Genomic DNA, 22,973 nt, shown 5'->3' with positions numbered 1-22,973 from the left:
AACCTCACTCCAGTACTCTTGCCTGGAAAATCCCATGGATGGAGGAGCCTGGTAGGCTGCAGTCCATGGGGTCGCTAAGAGTCGGACACGACTGAGCGACTTCACTTTCACTTTTCACTTCCATGCATTGGAGAAGGAAATGGCAACCCACTCCAGTGTTCTTTCCTGGAGAATCCCAGGGACGGCAGAGCCTGGTGGGCTGCCGTCTATGGGGTCACACAGAGTTGGACACGACTGAAGTGACTTAGCAGTAGCAGCAGAGTATTTTTAATTTCAGTAATTGTGTTGTTTGTCTTTGTATGGTTATTCTTTAATTCTTTCTAGGTCTTTATTATTTGATTCTTGCATTTTCTCCCTTTTGTTTTCAAGGTTTTTGATCATCTTTACTCTCAACATCCTGACTTCTTTTTCAGGTAGTTTGCCTATTTCCTCTTCATTTATTTGGACTTCTGTGTTTCTAGTTTGTTCCTTCATTTGTGTAGTATTTCTCTGCCTTTTCATTATTTATTTATTTTTTTACTTATTGTGTTTGAGGTCTCCTTTTCCTAGGTTTCAAGGTTGAATTCTTTCTTCATTTTGGTTTCTGCCCTCCTAAGGTTGGTCCAGCGGTCTGTGTAAGCTTCGTATAGGGTACAATGCCCTACTGTATTTTTGTTTGTTTTGAGTTTTTGTTTGTTTGTTTTTCCTCTGATGGGCAGGCTGAGTGTCGTGGTAATCCTGTCTGCTGATGATTGGGTTTGTATTCTTGTTTTGTTTGTTGCTTAGATGAGGCATCCTGCACAGGGTGCTACTGGTGGTTGGGTGCTGCCGGGTCTTGTATTCAAATGGTTTCCTTTGAGTGAGTTCTCACTACTTGATACTTTCTAGGCTTAGTTCTTTGGTAGTCTAGGGTCTTGGAGTCAGTGCTCCCACTCCAAAGGCTCAGGGCTTGATCTCAAATGGATCTTCCATGCCACTATTAACCAGTTTAGGAAGATGATATATAGTTTCCAGGGCACCGCCATGGCCTCCTCAGCCTCCATAGCAATTTCCCCTGGCAATCCTACTTGGCCTGCTGGCCGCCAGGCTGAAGCCCCATTTTCAACATTCTTGCTTTTAGCTTTCTAGTCTTTACATGTATTTTTAACCAACATACATCTCTCTAGGGGCTTCACTGGTGGCTCAGTGCAGGAGACATGGGTAATGATCTCTCATCTGGGAAGATCCCCCAGGTGCTAAGCCTGTGCAGCTCAACTTCTGAGCCCACGTGCTGCAACTACTGAGGCCTAGGCAGCCTGTGGCCTGTGGCCCACAGGAGAAACCACCGAGATGAGAAGCCCTTGCCCCACAACTGGAGAACAGCCCCTGCTCTCCACAACTAGAGAAAAGCCCACCCAGCAATGAAGATCCAGTGCAGCCGTAAATAAAAAAGTAAAATTATAAAACAAACAAACGTACATCTCTCTGTTATTTTGTGTTTTTCATACCAAGCAGCAGTACACAATGGCTCTTTCTCTAAGTTTAGGCCCTTTCAGTCTTTTTCACCTCCACTTGCTCCTAGTTCAATTTTGTGTTTACCAGCATCTACAGTTGTACATTAAAGTACTCTGTCGTGTTTGTTACTGGCTATAATAGTTTTCTTTTATGATTCATTATAGTTTCATTTATTATACAGCTATAATTAAGGATAGTTAAGTCTAACCGACAATGTAAAGTTCCTTAGAGCATTTAAAATTCAAGCTAATAAGCCTTCAAGTATTTTTGAAGACATTCTGTGGACATTTTCCAGGAGTGTAATGCTAACCAAGAAGTCTGAAGCAGCAGCATCTATTATTTAAAGAGAAGAGGGGTAGTATTTTCACACAGCTGACTTTTCTTTGCTACTGACCATTCTTTTCTGTTCTGTGGAGAACACAGACAAGATGAAAGGGTCATGACATTCCATGAGTAAATAACTCATGTAAGTACCTGAATTATAAGTTAGGAAAAATTATTTTCCAATGATTAAAACAGCCTTCTAGGAGCCTGTGTTATTGTATCCAAATTCTTATTCCTCTGGAAGATCCAGCCACACAGCTGATGAGTTTTGATAATTTCATTGAATCTGATTTGCCTTTTATTAATATCAGTGATCAGTACATAAGAGCTGTCACTGAACTGCTAATGTTAACATATTCTCATTAATTCTAAAGATATGCATTTGATTAATCTGTCATGGAAAGACCAACATTCACTCTTAAGAAAAGCTGACATTAAGCCAAGAAGGTCACAGTAAGTATCTAAAGGAAAAGTGGACCAAACAAAGGATGACTTGTTCTTCTTTGCAGGTAGCCAAACAGGTAGCAGCAGAGGAGTCATTGAGAGTATGGGCTCCAGGGTCTAACCAGACCTGGGTTTGGTTCCAAGCTTTACAATTTACTGCCTATCAAGTAACCAGAGAAAGTTACTTAACTCCTCTAAATCTAATATTATAAAATGGCAATAGTGGTACTTAACAAATAGGATTTTTATGAAGATTAAAGGAAATAATACATAGAATTTAAAATTTGAGGCTAGTCCCAGGTACATAGCAAATGTTCACAACATTTTATCTAAATAAACTATTTTCTTTTATCTTTAAATGGCAACCCAATCCAGTATTCTTGCCTGGAAAACCCCATGGACAGAGGACTCTGGCTGGTTTCAGGCTATGTGGTCACAAGCATTGCACATGATTTAAAGACTACAACACCACCAATTACGCTTTGTACAAACATGTGACATGACATCCTTTAAGATGTAAAATGTTAGTTACATGTAAGGCTTTATGTGATACCTGTAAGTCTCTATGTGAACACGACATTTTGGAACTGTTATCTACATGTTGTAGAAACTGTTTGGAACTGCTATGCACAGATAGCTAAGTCTAGTGATGGTGATTAAATCATAGTCATTCCAGGGTCTCCTGTGGGTCCAGTGCTTACTTGCTTTACTTCATTACTTTAGTTTCATTCAATAACTAAAATATTAAGAACTGATGAAAAGCCTACAAAGATCGATTCACACATACCAAAAATAAACTTACATACATTAATACAATGTCAAAAATTTATTATTTAAAATATGGCACACATCATAGACAAATGCTCAACAAATCACTGGATTTGTGATGTAAGTTCACTGAGCTATCAATTTAAACTAAAAGCCTGAAATTTAAACATACAGAAGAGATGAGCAGCTGTAGAAAGAACTTTCTGAAAATATATAATATTATCTACCAGCTGGAAAACCAACTATTTATGGAAAATATTCACAATTGGACATTACTCAATAACTGCAAAAGTTGCTAGAAAGATATAATTAGCATTTACTAATGGGTTAAAATGTTTTAAATAACAAATATTTAGAAGAGAATGGCAAGCCATTCCAGTATTCTTGCCTGGAGAATCCCATGGACAGGGGGGCCTGGTGGGCTGCAGTCCACAGGGTTGCAAAGAGTCCAACATGACTGAGTGACTGACACTTTCAGTAGTTTTTAGCTACTGTCAAAAACAACCTTTTAAAGTATGATATTCATTCACCTTGAAAAGAAAATACTAACTTGGACATTTCTAGATAATCATGAAGCCTCAGTTAAAACCTCCCAGATATGTGTGAAAACATATATAACTTGCCTGTTACTGAGACAATATGTCGGTTAAAATTGGGAGTGGCTTACCTTGCTTTATATTATTTGTCACAGTCTGTCTATGACTTGATACATGGGTCCTGCTCAGGTCTCAGGAACATTAAGAACCCAGAAAAGCCAGCACAGCACTAGATCCCAATGTAATAAAAAGACACAGGGTGAAGAGTCAGAAGACCTTGCTCGAAGCACAAGTCGATCTTTTGCTAACTGGGTGACCTGTGTCATTCATTCATTCATTCATTCACCCACCTACTCCAGATACTGCTGATACCAATGGGCAAAACAGATATGCCCCTTGGAGAGAGCTCACTCAATAAGGCTTACTAAACACCCTAAAAATAGGGAGGACCACGACGATGGCGAAGAATTTAAATCAGGCATCACAATGGAAAATTCATGATGATTACCATCTTCATGGAACAGACAGCCTTTAGTTCTGTTTTTTTGTTTGTTTGTTTGTTTTCTGGTCCACAAAACAGGAACAGAAATACTGCTTTCTCTACCTCAGGAAGCATCAAGGTCTCTGAGCACTTATTAGGTTGTACACATTTGAAATTAAAAGAAAAACACTACCTTATCAGAATAAACCATTTGGCAAACTAATTCTCTTTAAGTTCAAGGTTCTCAGAACAAAGCTTGCCTATTTCACAATATCTCACTGATATATTTACTGGCCCTTCAGAAGAAGCCAAATATTTGCGTAACTATAAACCTTCTTCAAATATCTTGAGTCTTGGTATGGATCTTAATATTCCTAAGTGGGTCCCTGTGTTTGGCAGAGAACTCTTCAACCCATTTTAAGACTGCTTGCTTTTTGAATAGGTTTTAACCTATGAGTTTCTTGGAGTAAGTCAGAATAGATCCAGTAGAAAGTCTCTTGACAGATGGTCCTTAATTGACCGGATGAATAAATTGGCCTTCTCCATCTTCTCTGTAAAATACACTGACTGACATGGTGGTCAAACGAAGGCTGGAGGTTGCCTTCTGGCATTCTAGAGCATTCAGTTCCTTCCGCAGAACTTTATGCTTAAACTGCTAAAGCCACTGTTCTTGTACTGTATAATAATTATGCAATATATATGTATAGGAATATTACATATATGTAATTTGGGGGCTTCTCTGGTGGCTCAGCAATAGAAAATCTGCCAGCCAATGCAGGAGACTAGCATTCGATCCCTGGGTCTAGAAGATCTCCTGAAGGAGGAAATGGCAACACACTCCAGCATTCTTGCCTGGGAAATCTCATGGACAGAAGAGCCTGGTGGGCTATATATAGTCCACAGGGGTCGCAAAACAGTTGGACGCAACTTAGTGACTGAAACAGCAACAATATATACGTTTAAAAATCATGTTGGCTAATGAAAGATGAGTGTGAAAATTCAAAGCTATTTTTCCAAAAGTTTAGTGAAATCAAATGAAAGAAGCAAGTTGCTGAAAGAAATTTGCTATTGAATTATATATATATAATATAACTGGAAGACTGGAGAAATAAAAATTTACAATGATTTTGCACTCAGACTGTGTGGCAAGTGTCTAAAAATTCTTCCACCTTAGTACTTCCCTGGTGGCACAGTGGATAAGAATCTGCCTGCCAATGCAGAGGACACAGGTTTGATTCCTGGTCTGGGAAGATTCCACATGCCATGCAGCAACTAAGCCCGCACAGCACAACCACTGAGCCTGAGTTCTAGAGCCCGCAAGCTGCAGCTACTGAGGCCCATGTGCCCAGGGCCTGTGCGCTGCAACAAGAGAAATCACGACAACGAGAAGTCTACACGCGGCAAGGAAGACCCAGCGAAGCCAAAAATAATTTTTTTTAAAGTTCTTCCACTTTAAAGAGACTAAACATGAAAATCTTGTGCTTACATATGTGGAAGGCGACACAGAATTCCAATCAGTGGACACAAACTCTGAGAAAAGGCCTTGGGCTTACATCAGATTGGCAAATAACTGTTCACGTGCATCTTTAAGTTAAACACATTATTTAAGTCATGCAGTATCTTTTTCTTTCTTCTTTTTAGTGATTCACCCAGATTTTCAACTAATAAGAAAACACGTGATCCCAATCAGGTTAGGATGATAACTGTACAAACAGTCCCAGGAATCTCAAGGAATATGGAGTTTCTTCTTTTTGCTCTTTCTGATTTCTTTTTTATTGTCTAACATTTTATCAATGGTAATTCTTTGCTTATTTAATTAAAAACACTCTCTTTCATGTAAAACATGTATATATGTGAATTTCAGGTATCCTGAAGAAAAGAGAAAAGAAGGTCAAATAAATTCACTCATGTGTTATTTATTTAGCTAGTAATTTTAATTCTGGCTTTTGCATCTCTGTTTCTGGCATGAGGACACCTACTTATTTGTAAAATTGGTTTCACTGGGGTTCAATGAACATGAACCTCCCAGTAACAGAGCTGGATCTTTCATATGTAAAGGCTGATTCTGGGGCAGCAGAACCCTCCCATGTGTGCATAAGGTTTCCTTTTACTAATCTGCTTCTCCTCCTGTATATTTTGGGAAATGACACAAGTCCACATCTCTGTCTGGGTCTTAAAGGGACTGTGACTCAAAGCACTTCACTGGGGATGCCCAGGGGCTGTGCATGACCGGACACTGGCAAAGCAGTTTTGAGAAACCTCCTCCTCAACTGAGAAATCCACTGTGAGAAACCTGTAGCTTGTACTGAACAAAAAAATTAAGTCAGTGAAACATCAGAAAGGCAAGTCTGTGTCAGTCTCAGTATCAAACACAGGTCACCCTTCTTTACCAGAATAATAACAACAACCAAAAAGAGGTTTACAGGAAAGGACCACTTGAAAGCAGTAAGATGGGTGTATGGTTAGTCTCATTTTAGCCTTTGCTTTTACCTTTCTCTCTGTGAGTGGGGGTGGGGAAAACTGGCCCAGTTCAAAGTCCAGGTCAATAGCCAACAGACTTATGGTTATTCCTCAGTAAACATATCTTTGACTTCCACATCCCTGGATTAATGCTGGATGGCATTTCCACCACAGTGCAGGCAAGCAGTGTGGATATGCTCAGAGACTGTTGGGTGCACCTGGCTTTCCCAGGCCCTTTGACGGCTGGGAGATTCCTGGACAAGAAAAGGACCCACCAGGACATGGCCCTGAGCTCTCTAGGCAGCTGAATCGCTAGTGTAGACACTGCCAATGGTAACCGTTCAGTTTTTTTCATGGAAGAACTTCCTACAGCTCTACCTGTAAAAGGGAAGTTCAACCTCAGAGAAAAACAAAATGGTAAATCCTGAATCTTCTGCTTAATTTCAAAACTGTTGTTGAACCACTTAAAAGATGTCATGGGTGGAACTGTGGCCCCTGCAAGAAGAGAGGCTTATGTCCTAACTCCTGGAACTGTTCACATGAATGTGACCTTCTTTGGAAAAAGGGACTTTGCAGATACAATTAAGTTGAGGATCTCAAGCCAAAATCCTCCCAGATTAATCAGGCAAGCCCTAAATCCAAGACAAGTGTCCTTACAAGACACAAGAGAAGACACAGAGGAGAAGGCCACGTGAAGATGGAGGCCAAGGTTGGAGGCATGCAGTCACTTGCCTTGCAGCCTCCAGAGCCTCCCCAGCAGCTGGACAAGGAAAGGAAGGAATCTCCTCTGAGGCCTTGATTTCAGACTTCCAACCTTCACAACTGTGAGAGAACACAGTTCTGTTGAGTGAAGCAACCCAGTTTGTGATAGTTTGTTATAGGAAAGTAATATGTTGGGCTTCCCAGGTGGCGCCAGTGGTAAAGAATCCTCCTGCTGATGGAGGAAAGTAATATATTAACAGAAGGCTGGTAGGAAAGCCTATCAGGAGACTGGTGGGAAAATGTCAAGCAACAGCTCCTGGAAAATAGAGAAGTCTACGTGTCAATATCAAAAGCATGATTCTGAAGACTGAAGTGAGCAGGACAGAGGGTGGAAACCTCTTCTAAATGCATGCCTGAGCCCCAAATCTGATGTTTAAGAATCTGATGCCTGGATCAGTGGCCAAATATGGTCTGTGTCAGAATCACCTGGCAAACTTTTAAAAATGCTGATTTCTCCACTTGAAGATGGTTGAATCTGAATTTCTGGGGTCAGATTTGAGATACCGTGTTTTTGAAAAGTCTTCCATGTGATTCTGATAACCTAGCTTTTGTAAGAATAACTGGCCTAGATGCTCTGCCCCTCCCTTAAATGTTTGAGAGGTAAATTTGAAGCCAACTTTTAAAAAATAGACATGTTTTTAATGTTGCTGTTGTTCAGTCGCTAAGTCATGTCTGACTCTTTGTGACCCCATGAACTGCAGCACACCAGGCTTCCCTGTCCTTCACCATCTCCCAGAGTTTGCTCAAACTCATGTCCACTGAGTCAGTGATGCCATCCAACCATCTCATCCTTTGTCGCCCCCTTCTCCTCCTGCCCTCAATCTTACCCAGTATCAGGTCTTTTCCAATGAGTTGGCTCTTCGCATCAAGTAGCCAAAGTATTGGAGCCTCAGCTTCAGCATTAGTCCTTTCAATAAATATTCAGGGTTAATTTCCTTTAGGATTGACTGGTTGATCTCCTTGCCATCCAAAAGACTCTCAAGAGTCTTCTCCAGCACCATAGTTTGAAAGCATCAACTCTTCAGTACTCAGCCTTCTTTATGGTCCAACTCTCACATCCATACATGACTACTGGAAAGACCATCAGTTCAGTTGCTCAGTCATGTCCAAGTCTTTGCGACACCATGAACTGCAGCTCACCGGGCTTCCCTATCCATCATCAATTCCCAGAGTTTGCTCAAACTCATGTCCATCGAGTTGGTGATGCCTTCCAATCATAAGCTTTGACTATACAGATCTTTGCTGATGAAGTGATATTTCTGTTTTTTAATACACTGTCCAGGCTTGCCATAGCTTTTCTTCCAAGGAGCAAGCATCTTTTAATGTTTTTAATAGGCCAGTTTTTAAGAATCCATTCTATTGTGTATGGAAAGCTGATAGAGATGCATTATAAAGTATTAAACAATACAGGAAAGCACAAAGATGAAAGTAAAAATCACCCAGATTCACCGTCTTCCACACATTTATCCCCAGCATTTACTGGCACACAGATGTATGTGTACAGTTTAACGTCACGACTCCAAGTGTGGTCCACAGGCCAGCAGCAAAGAGTGGGGGAATTGTACGTTTTGACAGTGGCTCAGAATCTCAGTTCCCAGCCCAATCTTTCTCAATTGGAACCTGCATTTGTGTCTAAGTATTTGAGAAGCGCTGATTTCACATAACTGACAACATACTATGTCAAAGAATACACTTGTTCTTTAACTTGCTTTCTTCACACATCAAGATGTTATAAACATCTGTCCTCAATAATCATATAACACAGCTATATGATCTTTGTTAATGGATATGTGATATTCCTTTATGTACCAGAATTTATTTAATCTGTCCCCTTTTTATGATTTCTATTTTCACATTTTTTTTCATACAACTGCAAACACTCTTGATACAGGAATCCTCGAGAATACAGCTTTCTGTCTTGCCAATATTATTTTTGGGCAAATCCCGAGAAGTATGTTTGATAAATCAAATGAAGGGCACACTTACTGTTTGGATATATAATGCCGGATGCCTTCACCAAATACTGCCCCAGTGCACAGAGTGTATACACCAGCCACACAGGGGTTATCACAATAATTTTAATCTCTGCTTAAATTAATCATGATACTTAAACATGGCAGTTCACTGATATCTTCCTGCATTTTTCTAAAAATGATAAAACATGGAATATTTTTTCATACAGTTATTGGCCATCTGTATCACTCTCTTTGTGAACTGTCCAGAGTAGTTCTGGTTGTTTAAAATAGCAGTTAGAGAAGAATCTGCAGAATTATAGAGTTTTGAAATACTCTCTAATCACAATGAAAAGACAAGAAGAAGAAAAAGGAAGGGAGCAGAGAACATGCCATAAAAAGGATAATCAAAAGATTAGTTTGTGTGTTTATTTATAGACACTGGTTACAGCAATCCAGTGATTAGGCAAATTAATGCAGCTGTGTACGATCACAGTTCTGGGATCAGCCCCCACATCCTTTTCAAACGACGCCACCTGTCACTTAAGTATTTTGCATTTGCCTTTTATGTTACATACATTTCATGATGATTCCCATTTAAAAGGCATCATTAGTTAACCCTTTGGAGTCTGGCATGATATGGTTTCCCTACTAGTATCTCTCTTAGAGTCAGGAACAATGAGCAAACCTCCCCCTGGGCAGGCAGGAGAAACAGCGTTTGCCTCTGAAAAAGAACACTCCTCTCCAAATGGTCACTTTTTAGGAAAGAGAACAGCTGTACCCACATCACTGGGTGTAAAACTATTCCCAGCTTGGCACCAGCTGAAGAAAATGGGGGTCAGAGGTGGTGGATGGGCTGGACACAAGCAGGGCATACAGATAGGGCTTCATTCCATAGGACATGTGCTGCCCTCATGTTCCCTGCCTGCTCTGTCACAGAGGCATCCTCCACAGCCTCACACCTTGTACACAGACCCTCTAGCCCTAACAAATGGCAGGGGTCTTCTCACAGGGCCCCTGGAAATCTCCTTCAATCTGCAGATGATGCCAAATGGGGGTCAGACGTCATGCACTGGCTGGAAGCGAGCTGAACATGCAGACCAGGCCTTGTCCTGCAGATTCTCAACTCAGTACACCAAGGCCGCACTCCAATCTGAGATGAAAACCCAACTCCTCCTCCATTGCCATCCTCTGCTGGCCACAGCTCTGCTTATAGACTGAACGGTGACAAACCAGCCACCTTCATTTACTGAGCATTTTTCATGAACAGTTACAGCAGTGTGCCAGGCACTGGGGAGGGGGTTGGCGAGGAGAGAAAGTGTTCAGACCCCACTCTGCGGGATGTGAACAGCCTGACGGAGGTCTTAGTCACCACATTTCAGGAAGTGAAAGCGAGAGGGTCCCACTGTAGAGCCTGAATAAAGGAATTTTCAGATAAAAAGCTAAGCCTGACCTTCTACAGCAGGTCCTGTGTAAACATATGAAGCATACAAGCCTTCAGAACTATGCAGCCTAAAATAGATTTCAATAGCCGCTAGAATGGGAGTGTTGTGCACAATAGATTCTTCCAGGTTTTAAAGGGACAGGGAACTCTGGAACACAGCTCCAAAATGTGGGTCAGAGCAAGGAAGCTCACTGTTGTAACTGGAAGATACTCCTCACACTCCTGTCAGAGTGCAGCAGGGAGGGGGCCCAGGGGCTGCCCGATGCAGACTGGAATATTTGGACAAGGGATGCAAAGAGCAGAAAAAACAAAGGCCTTTAAACAAAGAGAAAAAGAGTATAGTGAACATTTCATACGTATAAGTATATATACATATATACGTGTGTGTGCATGCGTGTGTCTAGGCTTCCCTATGGCTCAGAGGTAAAGAATCTCCCTGCAATTCAGGAAATGTAGATGTTTGTTGGATCCTTGGATCGGGAAGATCCCCTGGAGGAGGAAATGGCAACCTGCTCCAGTATTCTTGCCTGGAGAATCCCATGGACAGAGAAGCCTAGTGGGCTATAGTCTAAAGGGTCACAGAGTCTGACATGACTGAGCAACTGAGCATGCATGTGTGTGTGCGTGTGTAAACAATGATCTAAGTGAAGGGAGTGGCTATTCTATCTCTGTGAATAAGGTTCAAAAAGAATATTTAACTTCACAGTAATACAGTGTAAAAACTGTGAAAGATCTCTGTCAATCAGTGTTTGGCACGTGTATTGTTGAGTCTTTTTGTCCTGCTTTTAAACGGTGATACCTTCTTGAATAATTTAAGAGCGAAAGCGATGTGGACCATTCAGTCTAGAACCAGTTCTAAAACAGTAAGAGGCGGCCAGATGCCTGCTTTAGGAGAAACAGTGGGTTCGCCTTTGAAAAGGAACACCTCTCTACCAATGTTCACTCTTGAGGAAAGAGAAGAGTTGTATGCACTTCCCTGGGTGCAGGACAGGTTCCTGGCTCAGAAACAGCTAAAAAAAATGGGGGTCAGATGTCGTGCACTGGCTGGACGTGATCAGAACATGCTGATCAGGCCTCGTCCTGTGGATTCTCGACTCAATACAACCAAGACCGTCCTCCAGTCTGAGGATCTGACAACCCAGTGGTCAAAAAAGACAGAATCACAACATGAGCGTGGAGGCCAATTTTTGCTCCTCCAACCCCAGTCAACCTGACTGGCCGGGGAAGAGGCGTCCTCTGTTCTCTTCCCCGCTTACAGGGTGGGAGTGGGGACGGGGACAGCGAGTTGCTGACAACAACTCCCGCACAAAGAGTTGTTCACACCGCAAAAGTGTTTACTGCTCACAAGTGCCGCTCAAAATTAATTCACAGCGGCAAGACTGAGAAGAAAGCTTTGACAGACTGTCTTATGTGTTGACACAGTTATAAGTTGTTAGATAAAAAAAGCAACACACTTTCCCTCTTTTCCAGCCCATACAACATCCGAAGTTGCTTCCAAGAGAAAACAGGAGCTGTGTCTGAGAGGCTGAATGCCACCCTGCAGGTGAGGACGGCCCGTTCTGGGGGTGATGGCTTGGGGTGCAAGAGGAAGGTGGGCCCTGGTTTTGAGGGGATGCGGGGGTGCTGAGCCTCTCACGCAGCCTCAGTGACAACTGGTCACAGTGGTGGTTCTCCCTTCCAGAGCCCCTCCCTGTAGCGCCAGCCTTGGTGCCAGGGTACCTCCTCAGGTTTCACAAGGCACAAATAATTGATTCACCATGCTGTGTTACATTCAGGTGTACACAAAGTGATTCAGTTACACACACACACATGCATATATATCTTTTCTTATTCAGATTCTTTCCATTATAGGTTATGGCAAAATACTGAATGCAGTTCCCTGGGCTATACAGTAGGTCCTTGTTGGTTCTCCAATTTCTATACAGTAGAGTGTATATGTTACTCACAAAGTCCTAATTTCTCCATACTCCTCCTTCCCCTTTAGGGAATTTCGGTGGCATAGTGGTAAAGAACCTGCCTGCAATGCAGGAGAGCCAGGTTTCCTTCCCCTTTGGTAACCATAAGATTAAAACAACACTCTGTTACTTATTAGGACTTCAGGGAGGCTGGGGAGATACCATTCACTGGCTCACAGATGATTTACATTAAAGTCAGAAAGAATGCAGTGTGATTCAATGATCTTCAGCCACTTGAGATAATTAGAGTGAAAAAAGAAGCCGGGTGGGACAGCAAATATTTGGCCTTCTCTCCTGATGTTTTACAGACTCTGGCTGGCTCAGCGCTGTGCTGTGTGGTCAAGATGTTGTGTTTGAAGGTTTTTTTTTGGTTGGGCAGAGTGTCTTCTGTGTGAGGAGTCAGGTGCCTTGGAAAATGAAGACTACTACAATTGGTCCTCTGGATCTTCAGGTTCGCCACCCAGAATCAACCAAACACACATTGAACATATTTGGGGAAAAAATTCCAGAAAGTTCCACAAAGCACAAAACTTAAATTTGCTATGTGCTGTCAGCTATTTGCATAGCATTGACACTGTATTGGATACTATAAGTAGTCTAGAGATTATTTAAAATATACAGGAGAATGTACATAGGTTAGATGCAGATAATATGCCATTTTCTATAAGGGACTCGAGCATCTGTGAATTTTGGTAACTGAGGGAATCCTGGAACCAAGCCCCCATGGATACTGGGGGACAATGGTAACTGTGCTTCCTGGGATCACAAATTGCTTTTTATGTCAAAACTAAGCAAGGCAAGAGCTGTCTTTAGGTAGGCTACATTTATGTATTAATATCTGTTGAAAATAAAGTTTGTATGGAGCTGACCCAAAGGAAAACTGTGAATGGGGAGTATTCTCTGATTCCCCAGGGATGTTTTTCACACAAGCCCCCCACCCCCATCTTTACTGCCCCAGCCACAGTCCAGAGGTCCCCAGAGAGCTTCTCCAATTTTGTTACTCACCCCCTCCTTGGCCCATCCTTTTCCCTCCCTCTCATTCTTCATCATCATGAAACTCCCCTTTGGTTTGGTATCAGGAAGAAGGCAGAGGAAAGAGTCATTTTAGTAAAGAAATGACTGGTGGGATAAAGTAGTCATCCCCCTAAGTCTTGGGGGTTTCTTAGACTATACCTTGAGTTGGTGGTATTCCTGTTGGAAGATGAGATGCACATAGAAGTCTTAAAACACAGAGGAGAGAAGGGTTCTCAGAGTGCCTGGAAATCTAGGATAAAGTGGTCTGTTTAACCTGAATAGTCCAGCCCAGTAGGCTATGCTAAGTCACTTTAGTCGTGTCCGACTCTGTGTGACCCCATAGATGGTAGCCTACCAGGCTCCCCCATCCCTGGGATTCTCCAGGCAAGAACACTGGAGTGGGTTGCCATTTCCTTCTCCAATGCATGGAAGTGAAAAGTGAAAGTGAAGTCGCTCAGTCGTGTCCGACTCCTAGCGACCCCGTGGACTGCAGCCTACCAGGCTCCTCCGTCCATGGGACCCTCCAGGCAAGAGTACTGGAGTGGGGTGCCACTGCCCTCTCCGTTCAAGTGTTTAAATCTGTAGCCATCAAGAGGCTGGCTTGATGGTGAAAGTCACGCATTAGAAGAACTGGTCCCACCAATGATGGTGATGCTGACCCAGCACTAACACCACCAAAGCATTTCGTCTCTGCTGGGCATTGTGCTGTGTGCTTTTATGTATGTAGACTCATCCAATGCGGGCACATCTAGTTTTATTATACTTTGCTTTATTATACTTGGCAGATATTGTCTTTTTTTTACAAATATGATGTTGGTGGCAACCCTGTGTTGTCAGATGATGGCTGGCATTTTTCAGAAGCAAAGTAGTTTTTAATTAAGGCATGTTCAAAGTTTTATTAGACACAATGCTATTGCACATTTAACAGGCTACAGTATAGTGTGAACATAACTTATATGTACTGGGAAAAAAAAAAAAAACTGTGTGACTTCCTTTATTGCACTATTCCCTTTGTTGCAGTGGTCTGGAACCAAAGCCATAATATCTCTGAGGTCCACCTCCAAAACCTTGAGAGCCTGTGGTTCTGTTATTCTCATTTCCCAAGGTGGATACTGAGGCTCCAAGAGATTAGGCAACTTGCTTAAAGCTACAACAGCTAATAAAAAGTGACAGGATTGGAACTGAGAACAACTGAGTCTGGAACCAGTATCCTTCCATCATCTTCAGTGGTTTCACCCCAGTATGCTGCCGCTGCTGCTAAGTCACTTCAGTCGTGTCCGACTCTGTGCAACTCCATAGACGGCAGCCCACCAGGCTCCCTGTCCCTAGGATTCTCCAGGCAAGAACACTGGAGTGGGTTGCCATTTCCTTCTCCAATGCATGAAAGTGAAAAGTGAAAGTGAAGTTGCTCAGTCATGTCTGACTCTTTGCGACCCCATGGACTGCAGCCCACCAGGCTCCTCCATCCATGGGATTTTCCAGGCAAGAGTACTGGAGTGGGGTGCCATTGCCTTCTCTGTCACCCCAGTGTAAACCAGTGTAAATTGTGAACAACCAGCTCCAGTCAGCACCCTGATTTACCGTGATCGAACACCCAGAAGCCATATCCTGGATACAAAAGCTCTTCTCATGTGAATGGGGAGGAGTAAGGACATAGAATTTGAATGCAGACAGGTCTGGTTAGGATCCTGACCTCCACCTGGTTAGTTCTTTGACCTGAAGTTAATCTCTGAACTTCCATTTTCTCATCTGTAGAGTTCATCTGATACTTCCTGGTTCACAGAGTTGTTTGTGAGTATTCAATAAGGAACATGAAAAATGTTTTCAGACACACAGGTTGCTTAGATGTTATTATTACTGCAGTCTTTTGGTGGGAAAGACTGGTGGTAACCCACTCCGGTATTCTTGCCTGGATAATCCCATGGACGGAGAAGCCTGGTAGGCTACAGTCCAGGGGGTCGCAAAGAGTCAGACACGACTGAGCAACTTCACTTTCACTTTTACCACTGCTTCCGGACTTCCCCAGGACTCAGTGGTAAAGAATCTGCCTGCAACACAGGAGATGCAGAAGATTCTAGATCGATCCCTGAGGCAGGAAGATCCCCTGGAGGAGAGCATGACAACCCACTCCAGTATTCTTGCCTGCAGAATCCCACGGACAGAGGAGTCTGGCGGGCTATAGCCCATAGAGTCACAAAGAGTCAAACATGACTGAAGCAACTGAGCACGCGTGCACGCAGAAAACTAACCTTCACATAGGTACCAACTAGCCCACCCTGGGAAAATCCAAGAGAAGATTCTCAGAATGACCACTGGGGAGAAGAGAGAAGCAACCAGCTGATTGTACTGGCATTTACCAGTAATGACTTCCCTGGTGGCTCAGACAGTAAAGCGCCTGCCTATGTTGCGGGAGACCCAGGTTCAATCCCTGGGTCAGGAAGATCCTCTAGAGAAGGAAATGGCAACCCACTCCAGTACTCTTGCCTCAAAAATCGCATGGACGGAGGAACGTAGAAGGCTACAGTCCATCGGGTCACGAAGAGTCGGACGTGACTGAGCGACTTCACTTTCTTTCTTTACCAGTAATAAGGAAGTTTGACCCCAAAAGCCAACACATGAAGATGGATTCTGTGATACGTGGATGACGGACATGAACGTTTAGTGAATTCAGAGGAGGTGATCCTTTCCACACTCACAGGCTGCCTGGAGACCTGCGTGTCAGCTGCTGAACTAGATGAGTTTATGAGGCATCATTTTCTTATTGGTGATGACACTTATGCCTGGTACACTGCAGACTGGATCCAAAAAAGAGGGTCACCTTTGGGCAGTCAACTCCTCATTTTGTAACAATTCCAAAATGCAGTAGCTTCTCCCAAAGTAGTTGAAAAAGACACCGACCTGCTGAGACCCAGGGGCAGCCAACAGGATTCTAAACTTTCTGCTTCTAATGGCCTAAATTTCAGCAAACACTTCTGAACGGATAGGTGAGCTCCAGAAGCACAGTCCGCAGTGATTCATTGAACCCTTTATTATGGACAGTCTGCATCCTCTTCCTCCCCATGAGCTCACCCTTCAAACCACATTTGTGGCCATTTGGGGAGGGATGAACTAATGTTTAAAGCATTATGTCATTGTAAACAAACAATCACATATAGGGTGACTCTGTGGAAAATACATCATTTCACTTTTGTGGTGCTGGTTCCACTACAAGAACAGGGAATCCAAATGATGAGGTCAGTGGGCTAGCTGCCACACTCAAGACAGTGCCAAGTCCACATGCACAGAGCAAGCTGCCTTCACCCACAACTGAGAAATGATGCTCATCACTGTAATGCCAGCCAGTGAAAGGGACGCCTTTCCTAAACTAAACGGAAACAGAGCTTCAGAGACTGCTTCTCCTCGGCATTACTTTCATGCCAGGATATCAGAAGGAATGTTACCCTTGTTGATGATGGACACGGCCACATCCAGGCCTAATGGCCACTAGGCACATTGCTGGCTACTAAAAAGTAAATGAAAACATGCTACTATGACTTAGCAGAAAGAATGGTTATGATAGAGTGGTAAGTGGTTAAGAGAGGAAGTTATCTCAATTCTAGACATCTCACCTGGTTGAAGAAGATAAACTATACTCCTCTCCAAGTGGCTATGAGTTCCAGCTACAAACAATGGGTGAACAGGTATGTATATTGTAACGTGGGTCAGCCTGACTTAGTCTTCATCTATTTTTCCCTAAGGTAGAATATTATTCTTCTAGTGGGGTCACAGCCCCTACAGGGTTTTTAGCAAATCTAATGGAAGCACCAGAAGAAGACTGCCTTATAAATAACAGCCACACATCTCACTTTCCTATGCTTTCATCCATGCTTCTACCTCCCATGCTTTCAGGAATCCAGACTCAGAACCCTGGGTCTTCTCTGATTTCTCTCTCTTGTTCCATCCTGACTCCATCAATATTCACCAAATTCCCACTGACTACTCCCTTAATATGCGCCTTTCACTTCTACTTCTACTCCTACCATTACCATTTTTGTGCAGGGTCCTTCCCACTCCTCTGGTCTGTCCAGGCATGGCCACACCTTCACAAAAACTTCCTGATGGGTCTTGAGCCTCTGGCTTCTGCCCCCACAAGTTGTCTGGGCCACCACCTCCACGTTATCACAATGGCCTTTTCCAGGGGCAACTCAAAACTCAGTTTGTATCCGTGGCCTCAACAATGTGGTAACCAAGCTGTCCCTCCAATACTGTTTTGCACTTTTGCTCTACATTAACCTTATTTGACTTTTCACTTTCATGCGTTGGAGAAGGAAATGGCAACCCACTGCAGTGTTCTTGCCTGGAGAATCCCAGGGATGGGGGAGCCTGGTGGGCTGCCGTCTATGGGGTTGCACAGAGTTGGACACAACTGAAGTGACTTAGCAGCAGCAACCTTATCCCCTGCTCACATTCAAGCCCATTTTAATCTGGCTGCCCACCAAGGTTCAGGTAAGGCATGCTTCCTCCAGGAAGGCAGCTCTGGCCTCTCTAGGAGGACGTGCAACCCTGATCAGTCACTTGGTGATAAGAGGTATTCCTCCTGGTGACCTCTTTTATAATGTTTACTGCTTTAATGCTATTCCAATGCAAATCCATTAATTTCTTCTCTCCTCAGCTGAATTTCTCATGGCTCCCAGAAGACTATGTTTTCTCTTTCTTTGTATCATCTCTGCCTACCCTTTCCCTTGTCCTCCTCCTCCTCCTCCATAATCCATGGAGCCACTTCAATAAATAAAGGCTTCTTTTTATTTATGTCCTTAGGAGAACTCAGGAAGGGAATCTAAATGAAATGCAAAAGTAAACTCAGCAGAGACATCACCGGCTCCCTCAGGGTAGATGACACAATGGAATTCAGTGAACTCAGAATTCAGTACTTCTGCTGTCAGCAAATCTTCAACACTGCCAAACACCCTTACCAATGTTAAGTCTAGTAATAACTATGGACTTGAGTTATAATTCAGTATGCAAGGGAGGGAGAGGAGGAAATAAAAGAATTCCCCTACAGAAATGCATTTTTCCCTAAACGTTTTAAACACATGCCTTCACCTTTAATCAGCTTTTATTTAGATATATATTGCATATTGGGGTTTCCCTGGTAGCTCAGTTGGTAAAGAATCCACCTGCAATATAGGAGACCCTGGTTCGATTCCTGAGTCAGGAAGATCCCCTGGAGAAGGCTTAGGCTACCCATTCCCATATTCTTGGGCTTTCTTAGTGGCTCAGATGGTCAAGAATCTGCCTGCAATGTGGGAGACCTGGGTTAATTCCCTGGATTGGGAAGATCCTCTGGAGGAGGACATGCAACCCACTCCAGTATTCTTGTCTGGAGAATCCCCATGGACAGAGGAGCCTGGCGGGCTACAGTCCACGGGGTCACAAAGAGTCGGACACGACTGAGCAACTAAGCATAGCAGAGCACGTTTCATATTGTACAATATTTTTTCTGATGATGCCCTTCATTGACCTGTTTGGGGATAGTATCAACCTGGGCATGGAAAGAAATGAGGGTAGTTCTTTTGTTACAAAACGATGGACAGGGAGGAGTCCTTCCTGGTGGATGGGTTTCAACGAGGCAGGTGTTAACCCAGAATGAATGGTGGAGCTGGGCTCACAGTTCAGGTCAGGGCTCTGAGGTAACATTTTACTGGGAGAGCAATAATTATGAAGCAGGATAGGCAGTGCATGGAGAATAATCTGAGTGAAAACCATCTCCAGAATGCTGGCCTCCAAAGTGAAACTTTCTATGTTACAGAACCCAGATCTTCTTAATTGAAGGGAAGGGTTGGGGGTGGGAGTGGAGGAGCTTCTTAGATGAGTTTATGTCTAAACTGAAAGCTGTGTGCTCTGGCTGAATAGAAGTCTTGTGCAAAGAACTGGTATTTGCTTCGGTCAAGGCCTTTGAGGGAGTGAGAAAGAGCTGGGTCAGTTCCTCCCTATCAGCTTAGTTAGGAGGGCTAGCTGGAGATCTGGGGCCTTGGGTTTCTAGAAATGAATTATTGGGATATACGACAGATACAGACAAGGAGTAGATGGTATGCAATGTGGACTAAATAGGTCCTGAGACTGACACATGTACAATCGCTTCAACAGCACCCTTACTTCTGAATCATTTGTCTCCTCCCGCAATGGGGTGATGCCCTTGGAATACCATCATCTCTCAGGCAGCATGCTGTGACCAGATCTTTGCAAAAATGAGACTGAAATTAAGGAATGAAGGCTATGGAGGCAGCCCTGCTTTTCTTCAATATAGTTTTCTTATTGCACAAACATTTTCTGTATTGCTGCTGTCATTGTCCTCCAATCCAACATAGCCAACCAAAACAGTACTTCTGCCTTGCTCATCATCAACACAGTGAAGCTCTGTTCTCTTCTCATTCCCTCTACCCACTCACCCATCTCTCTCTCACATCAGATCTTGAAAATCTGCACTACGAGTTCAGAAAATGACGCTGCTTCTGCACCCATGACCCCAGGCTACCATTTTTCTCCAAGTTTTACTGAATGTTTAATGTTGATCAGAATTCTGGTCACAAACAACCTTGAAATGTTACGATCAAGATTACTGAGAAGCCTTATCTTCTCTTGCTTCCCTCTCTTGCAATCCTCCTCCTGTTGATTCCCTCACTTACCAAACATTTATGTACTGACTTGGGTCTCATGGCCAGTGGGGCACTGATGATACAGAGTCTCCATGACAGGCTCCCCCCAATTGCCTTGGACCTGTGGCCCCCTCCACTGGGGTTTCTTGTCTTGGCTACAGCCAGCTGATCATCCCTACTTTTCATCCTCGCTGCTGATTGCTTTTCAGTGCTCTGTCCCTTCTCTTTTCTCTCTCATCACTTCCCCTAAGCTTCCTGAATTTCTCTAAGACTAGTTACTCATCCAAAGATATCACCCAGAAAGAGGGCACCCCTTTCCTGTCTGTGATCAGCCAGTCTTGCAAACACAGTCCCAAGCTGTAACCCTCACATCATTCTGCTGTTGCTATTGCTTAGGCTGTATTTCTTCACCTCCAGAGGTACCTATCTTACTTTATTATGCTTTTTTTAACAACACTTTCAGGATCAGTTCTACTACAGACAAACAGGACTAGTAAAAGAGGCACTGTTACATGAACGTGGCCCTGGGAGAGGCACCTCGCTTTGGAGTTGGAGAGATCCAGTTTCAAATCCTGATAAACTGCAGTGCATACATGATCAGTCACTTCAGTTGTGTCCGACTCTTTGCGACCCCATGGACTGCAGCCCACCAAGCTCCTCTGTCTATGGAATTCTCCAGGAAAGAATATTGGAATGGGTTGCCATGCCCTCCTCCAGGGGATCTTCCTGACTCAGGAATTGAATTCACGTCTCCTGTGTCTCCTGCATTGCTGGCAGATTCTTTACTGCTGAGCCGCCAAAGAAGCCCAATCAACTGCAGTAGGAGATGAAAAGCCTTTGGTGAGTCATTTAACTCTCCGTGGCCTCCACTGCCATATCTGCAAAGTGGGTTTGGCAATTCTTACCTCAAATGTTTGTTTTGATCAGGGTTCAATATATAAAAAGCCTTACACATAGAAGGCACCCTGAAAGTCAATGTTCCTTCACTGACGTACCCCTTTGCACCCCCCTATACAGGTGATACAGATGATGGCTATGGTAAATGGGAAAGAGAGGGGACATGGCTGGCAAAGTAAAGCTGATAGCAATGAACAGAATAACTGCAAATGGCACTTCATACTACCAGGACTGTTCTCTTATAAAAATCTAAAGATTAAGAAGGTTTTTTAAAAAATAACTAAATTACTTCCACAGAAGCAGCAAAAAGCAGAAGAAAGAGGTTGCCAGGACAAAGTGAGCAAAAAAATCATGTTGCAACATGAGCAACAAAATGAGTACTAAGTCATGTTGTTTACGCGTCCCACAAAGAAACAGGATATAAGGAAACAAGTGTGTGAGAAAGACTTGGCCTTATGCACAGAGCTGACACATATGCAAAAACCTAGACCAGATTCCCATTTTAAACAGGAACTTGCAGACTAACTGGACCCTTCCTGAAAGTGAGGCAGTTCTTGTGTACCAAGTCATCCTGTGACCCCAGCACCATGACACACACACAATGCCTGCTTGAGTGAAGCCACAAGGAGAGCAACATGCCAAGACAGACAGAGGACCAGGCTGGTCTGACCTCCATGTGCCGATTCAAACCCAAGACACAATATCCTCTAAGGAATTTGCACACTAACATTTTATTAAATTCCTCCTCGGCTGCCAGGCAAGTGAAGTGAACCACACAGGGGTGGTGCACGCCTCACAAGGTAGACTAGCGCTCTCTCTCTCTGCAAATACCCGAGGAGAGAGTTCAGACGTTCCTGCTGGAGTGAAGAAAAGCACCTGTGTTTCAGCGAAACAGGATGGCTTTCCACCGTCTAAAGATGCCATCAATCTATCAGCTTAAAATTCAAAGGAACATATTCCAAGAAAATTGAAAATCAGGCTGGGGCCAGGAGAACAGAATCCACACCATTTCTTGACTCCTTCCCAGAAAGACAATGGGAACCAAACTGGACACTTGTCACTTTATCCTCCCCATTTTTCTTACTTGTTGAACTTTTGAAAAGATCTTCTACATAGTTCTCTCTCTGGACGAACAGATTTTTTAGTCCAGTTTATGGCTAAACACTACTCCATGAGGTCATTTTTTCTATGATTTGTTGGACATTTTTATGTGGCTTTTACTGAGAACAGCTGAAAGTGAATTATCTTGGAGAAGCCTCTGGGATTCTATAATTCTCCAGTGCTCTTTCCCATCAGAATGATATATTACAAGACAATTCTCAACCAGGAAGGACCTGATGCCCAGACTTCTAATGAGCTTCGGCTTTTGTCTCACAGAGCCAGGTGGGGTGGGACAGTGGGAAGGACCAGGTGGTCGAGGCTTAAATCTACTCTTAAGTGATGGGGACAAAGGATCCCACCTTGCTGGGAGGAGATTATAAAACTTAAGAGGTGGGGACTTCCCTGGTGGTCCAGTGGTTGAGACTTTGCCTTCCAAAGCAGAGGATGTCGGTTTGATCCCTGGTTGGGGCGCTAAGATCCTACATGCCTTATGGCCAAAAAACCAAAACACAGAACATAAGCAATATTGTAACAAAGTCAATAAAGATTTTTAAAAATGGTCCATATTAAAAAAAAATCTTTAAAAAAAGTGTAAGAGGTGATGATGTCTTCTGAGATTCTCCGAGTCTGATAGTCTAGGATGTTACAACTTCTGCTCTAACTTTCCATATACAGATGCCATGAAGCTCAGGACACACATTCTCAGAACCAAAGGCTTGCTCTAGAT

At 43.3% G+C, this 22,973-nt stretch overlaps 1 protein-coding gene and 1 long non-coding RNA gene across 7 annotated transcripts in view; one reads left to right on the top strand and one right to left on the bottom strand.

Moving 5' to 3' along the window:
• The window catches only part of BACH2 (BTB domain and CNC homolog 2), a 395,373-nt gene that overhangs the window by 199,572 nt on the left and 172,828 nt on the right, over positions 1-22,973 (bottom strand). Inside the window, exon 1 of one of the 6 annotated variants that reach the window (XM_059889878.1) lies at positions 20,279-20,700. The exons of 4 other annotated variants lie outside the window; for them this stretch is intronic. The gene's annotated coding sequence lies outside the window, so the exon portion shown is untranslated. Of the gene's footprint in view, positions 1-3,676; positions 19,479-20,278; positions 20,701-22,973 lie in introns of those variants that run through there. One more of the 6 variants, XM_059889879.1, reaches the window with a different exon arrangement.
• The window catches only part of LOC132346112 (uncharacterized), a 28,566-nt gene continuing 26,609 nt past the window's right edge, over positions 21,017-22,973 (top strand). Inside the window, exon 1 of the long non-coding RNA XR_009495825.1 lies at positions 21,017-21,088. This is a non-coding gene — a long non-coding RNA (uncharacterized lncRNA). The remainder of the gene's footprint in view (positions 21,089-22,973) is intronic.

This window comes from Bos taurus, chromosome 9 (genome assembly GCF_002263795.3).
Source record: "Bos taurus isolate L1 Dominette 01449 registration number 42190680 breed Hereford chromosome 9, ARS-UCD2.0, whole genome shotgun sequence".
Lineage (NCBI taxonomy): Eukaryota > Metazoa > Chordata > Mammalia > Artiodactyla > Bovidae > Bos > Bos taurus.
This window is presented reverse-complemented; position numbering and strand designations above follow the sequence as displayed.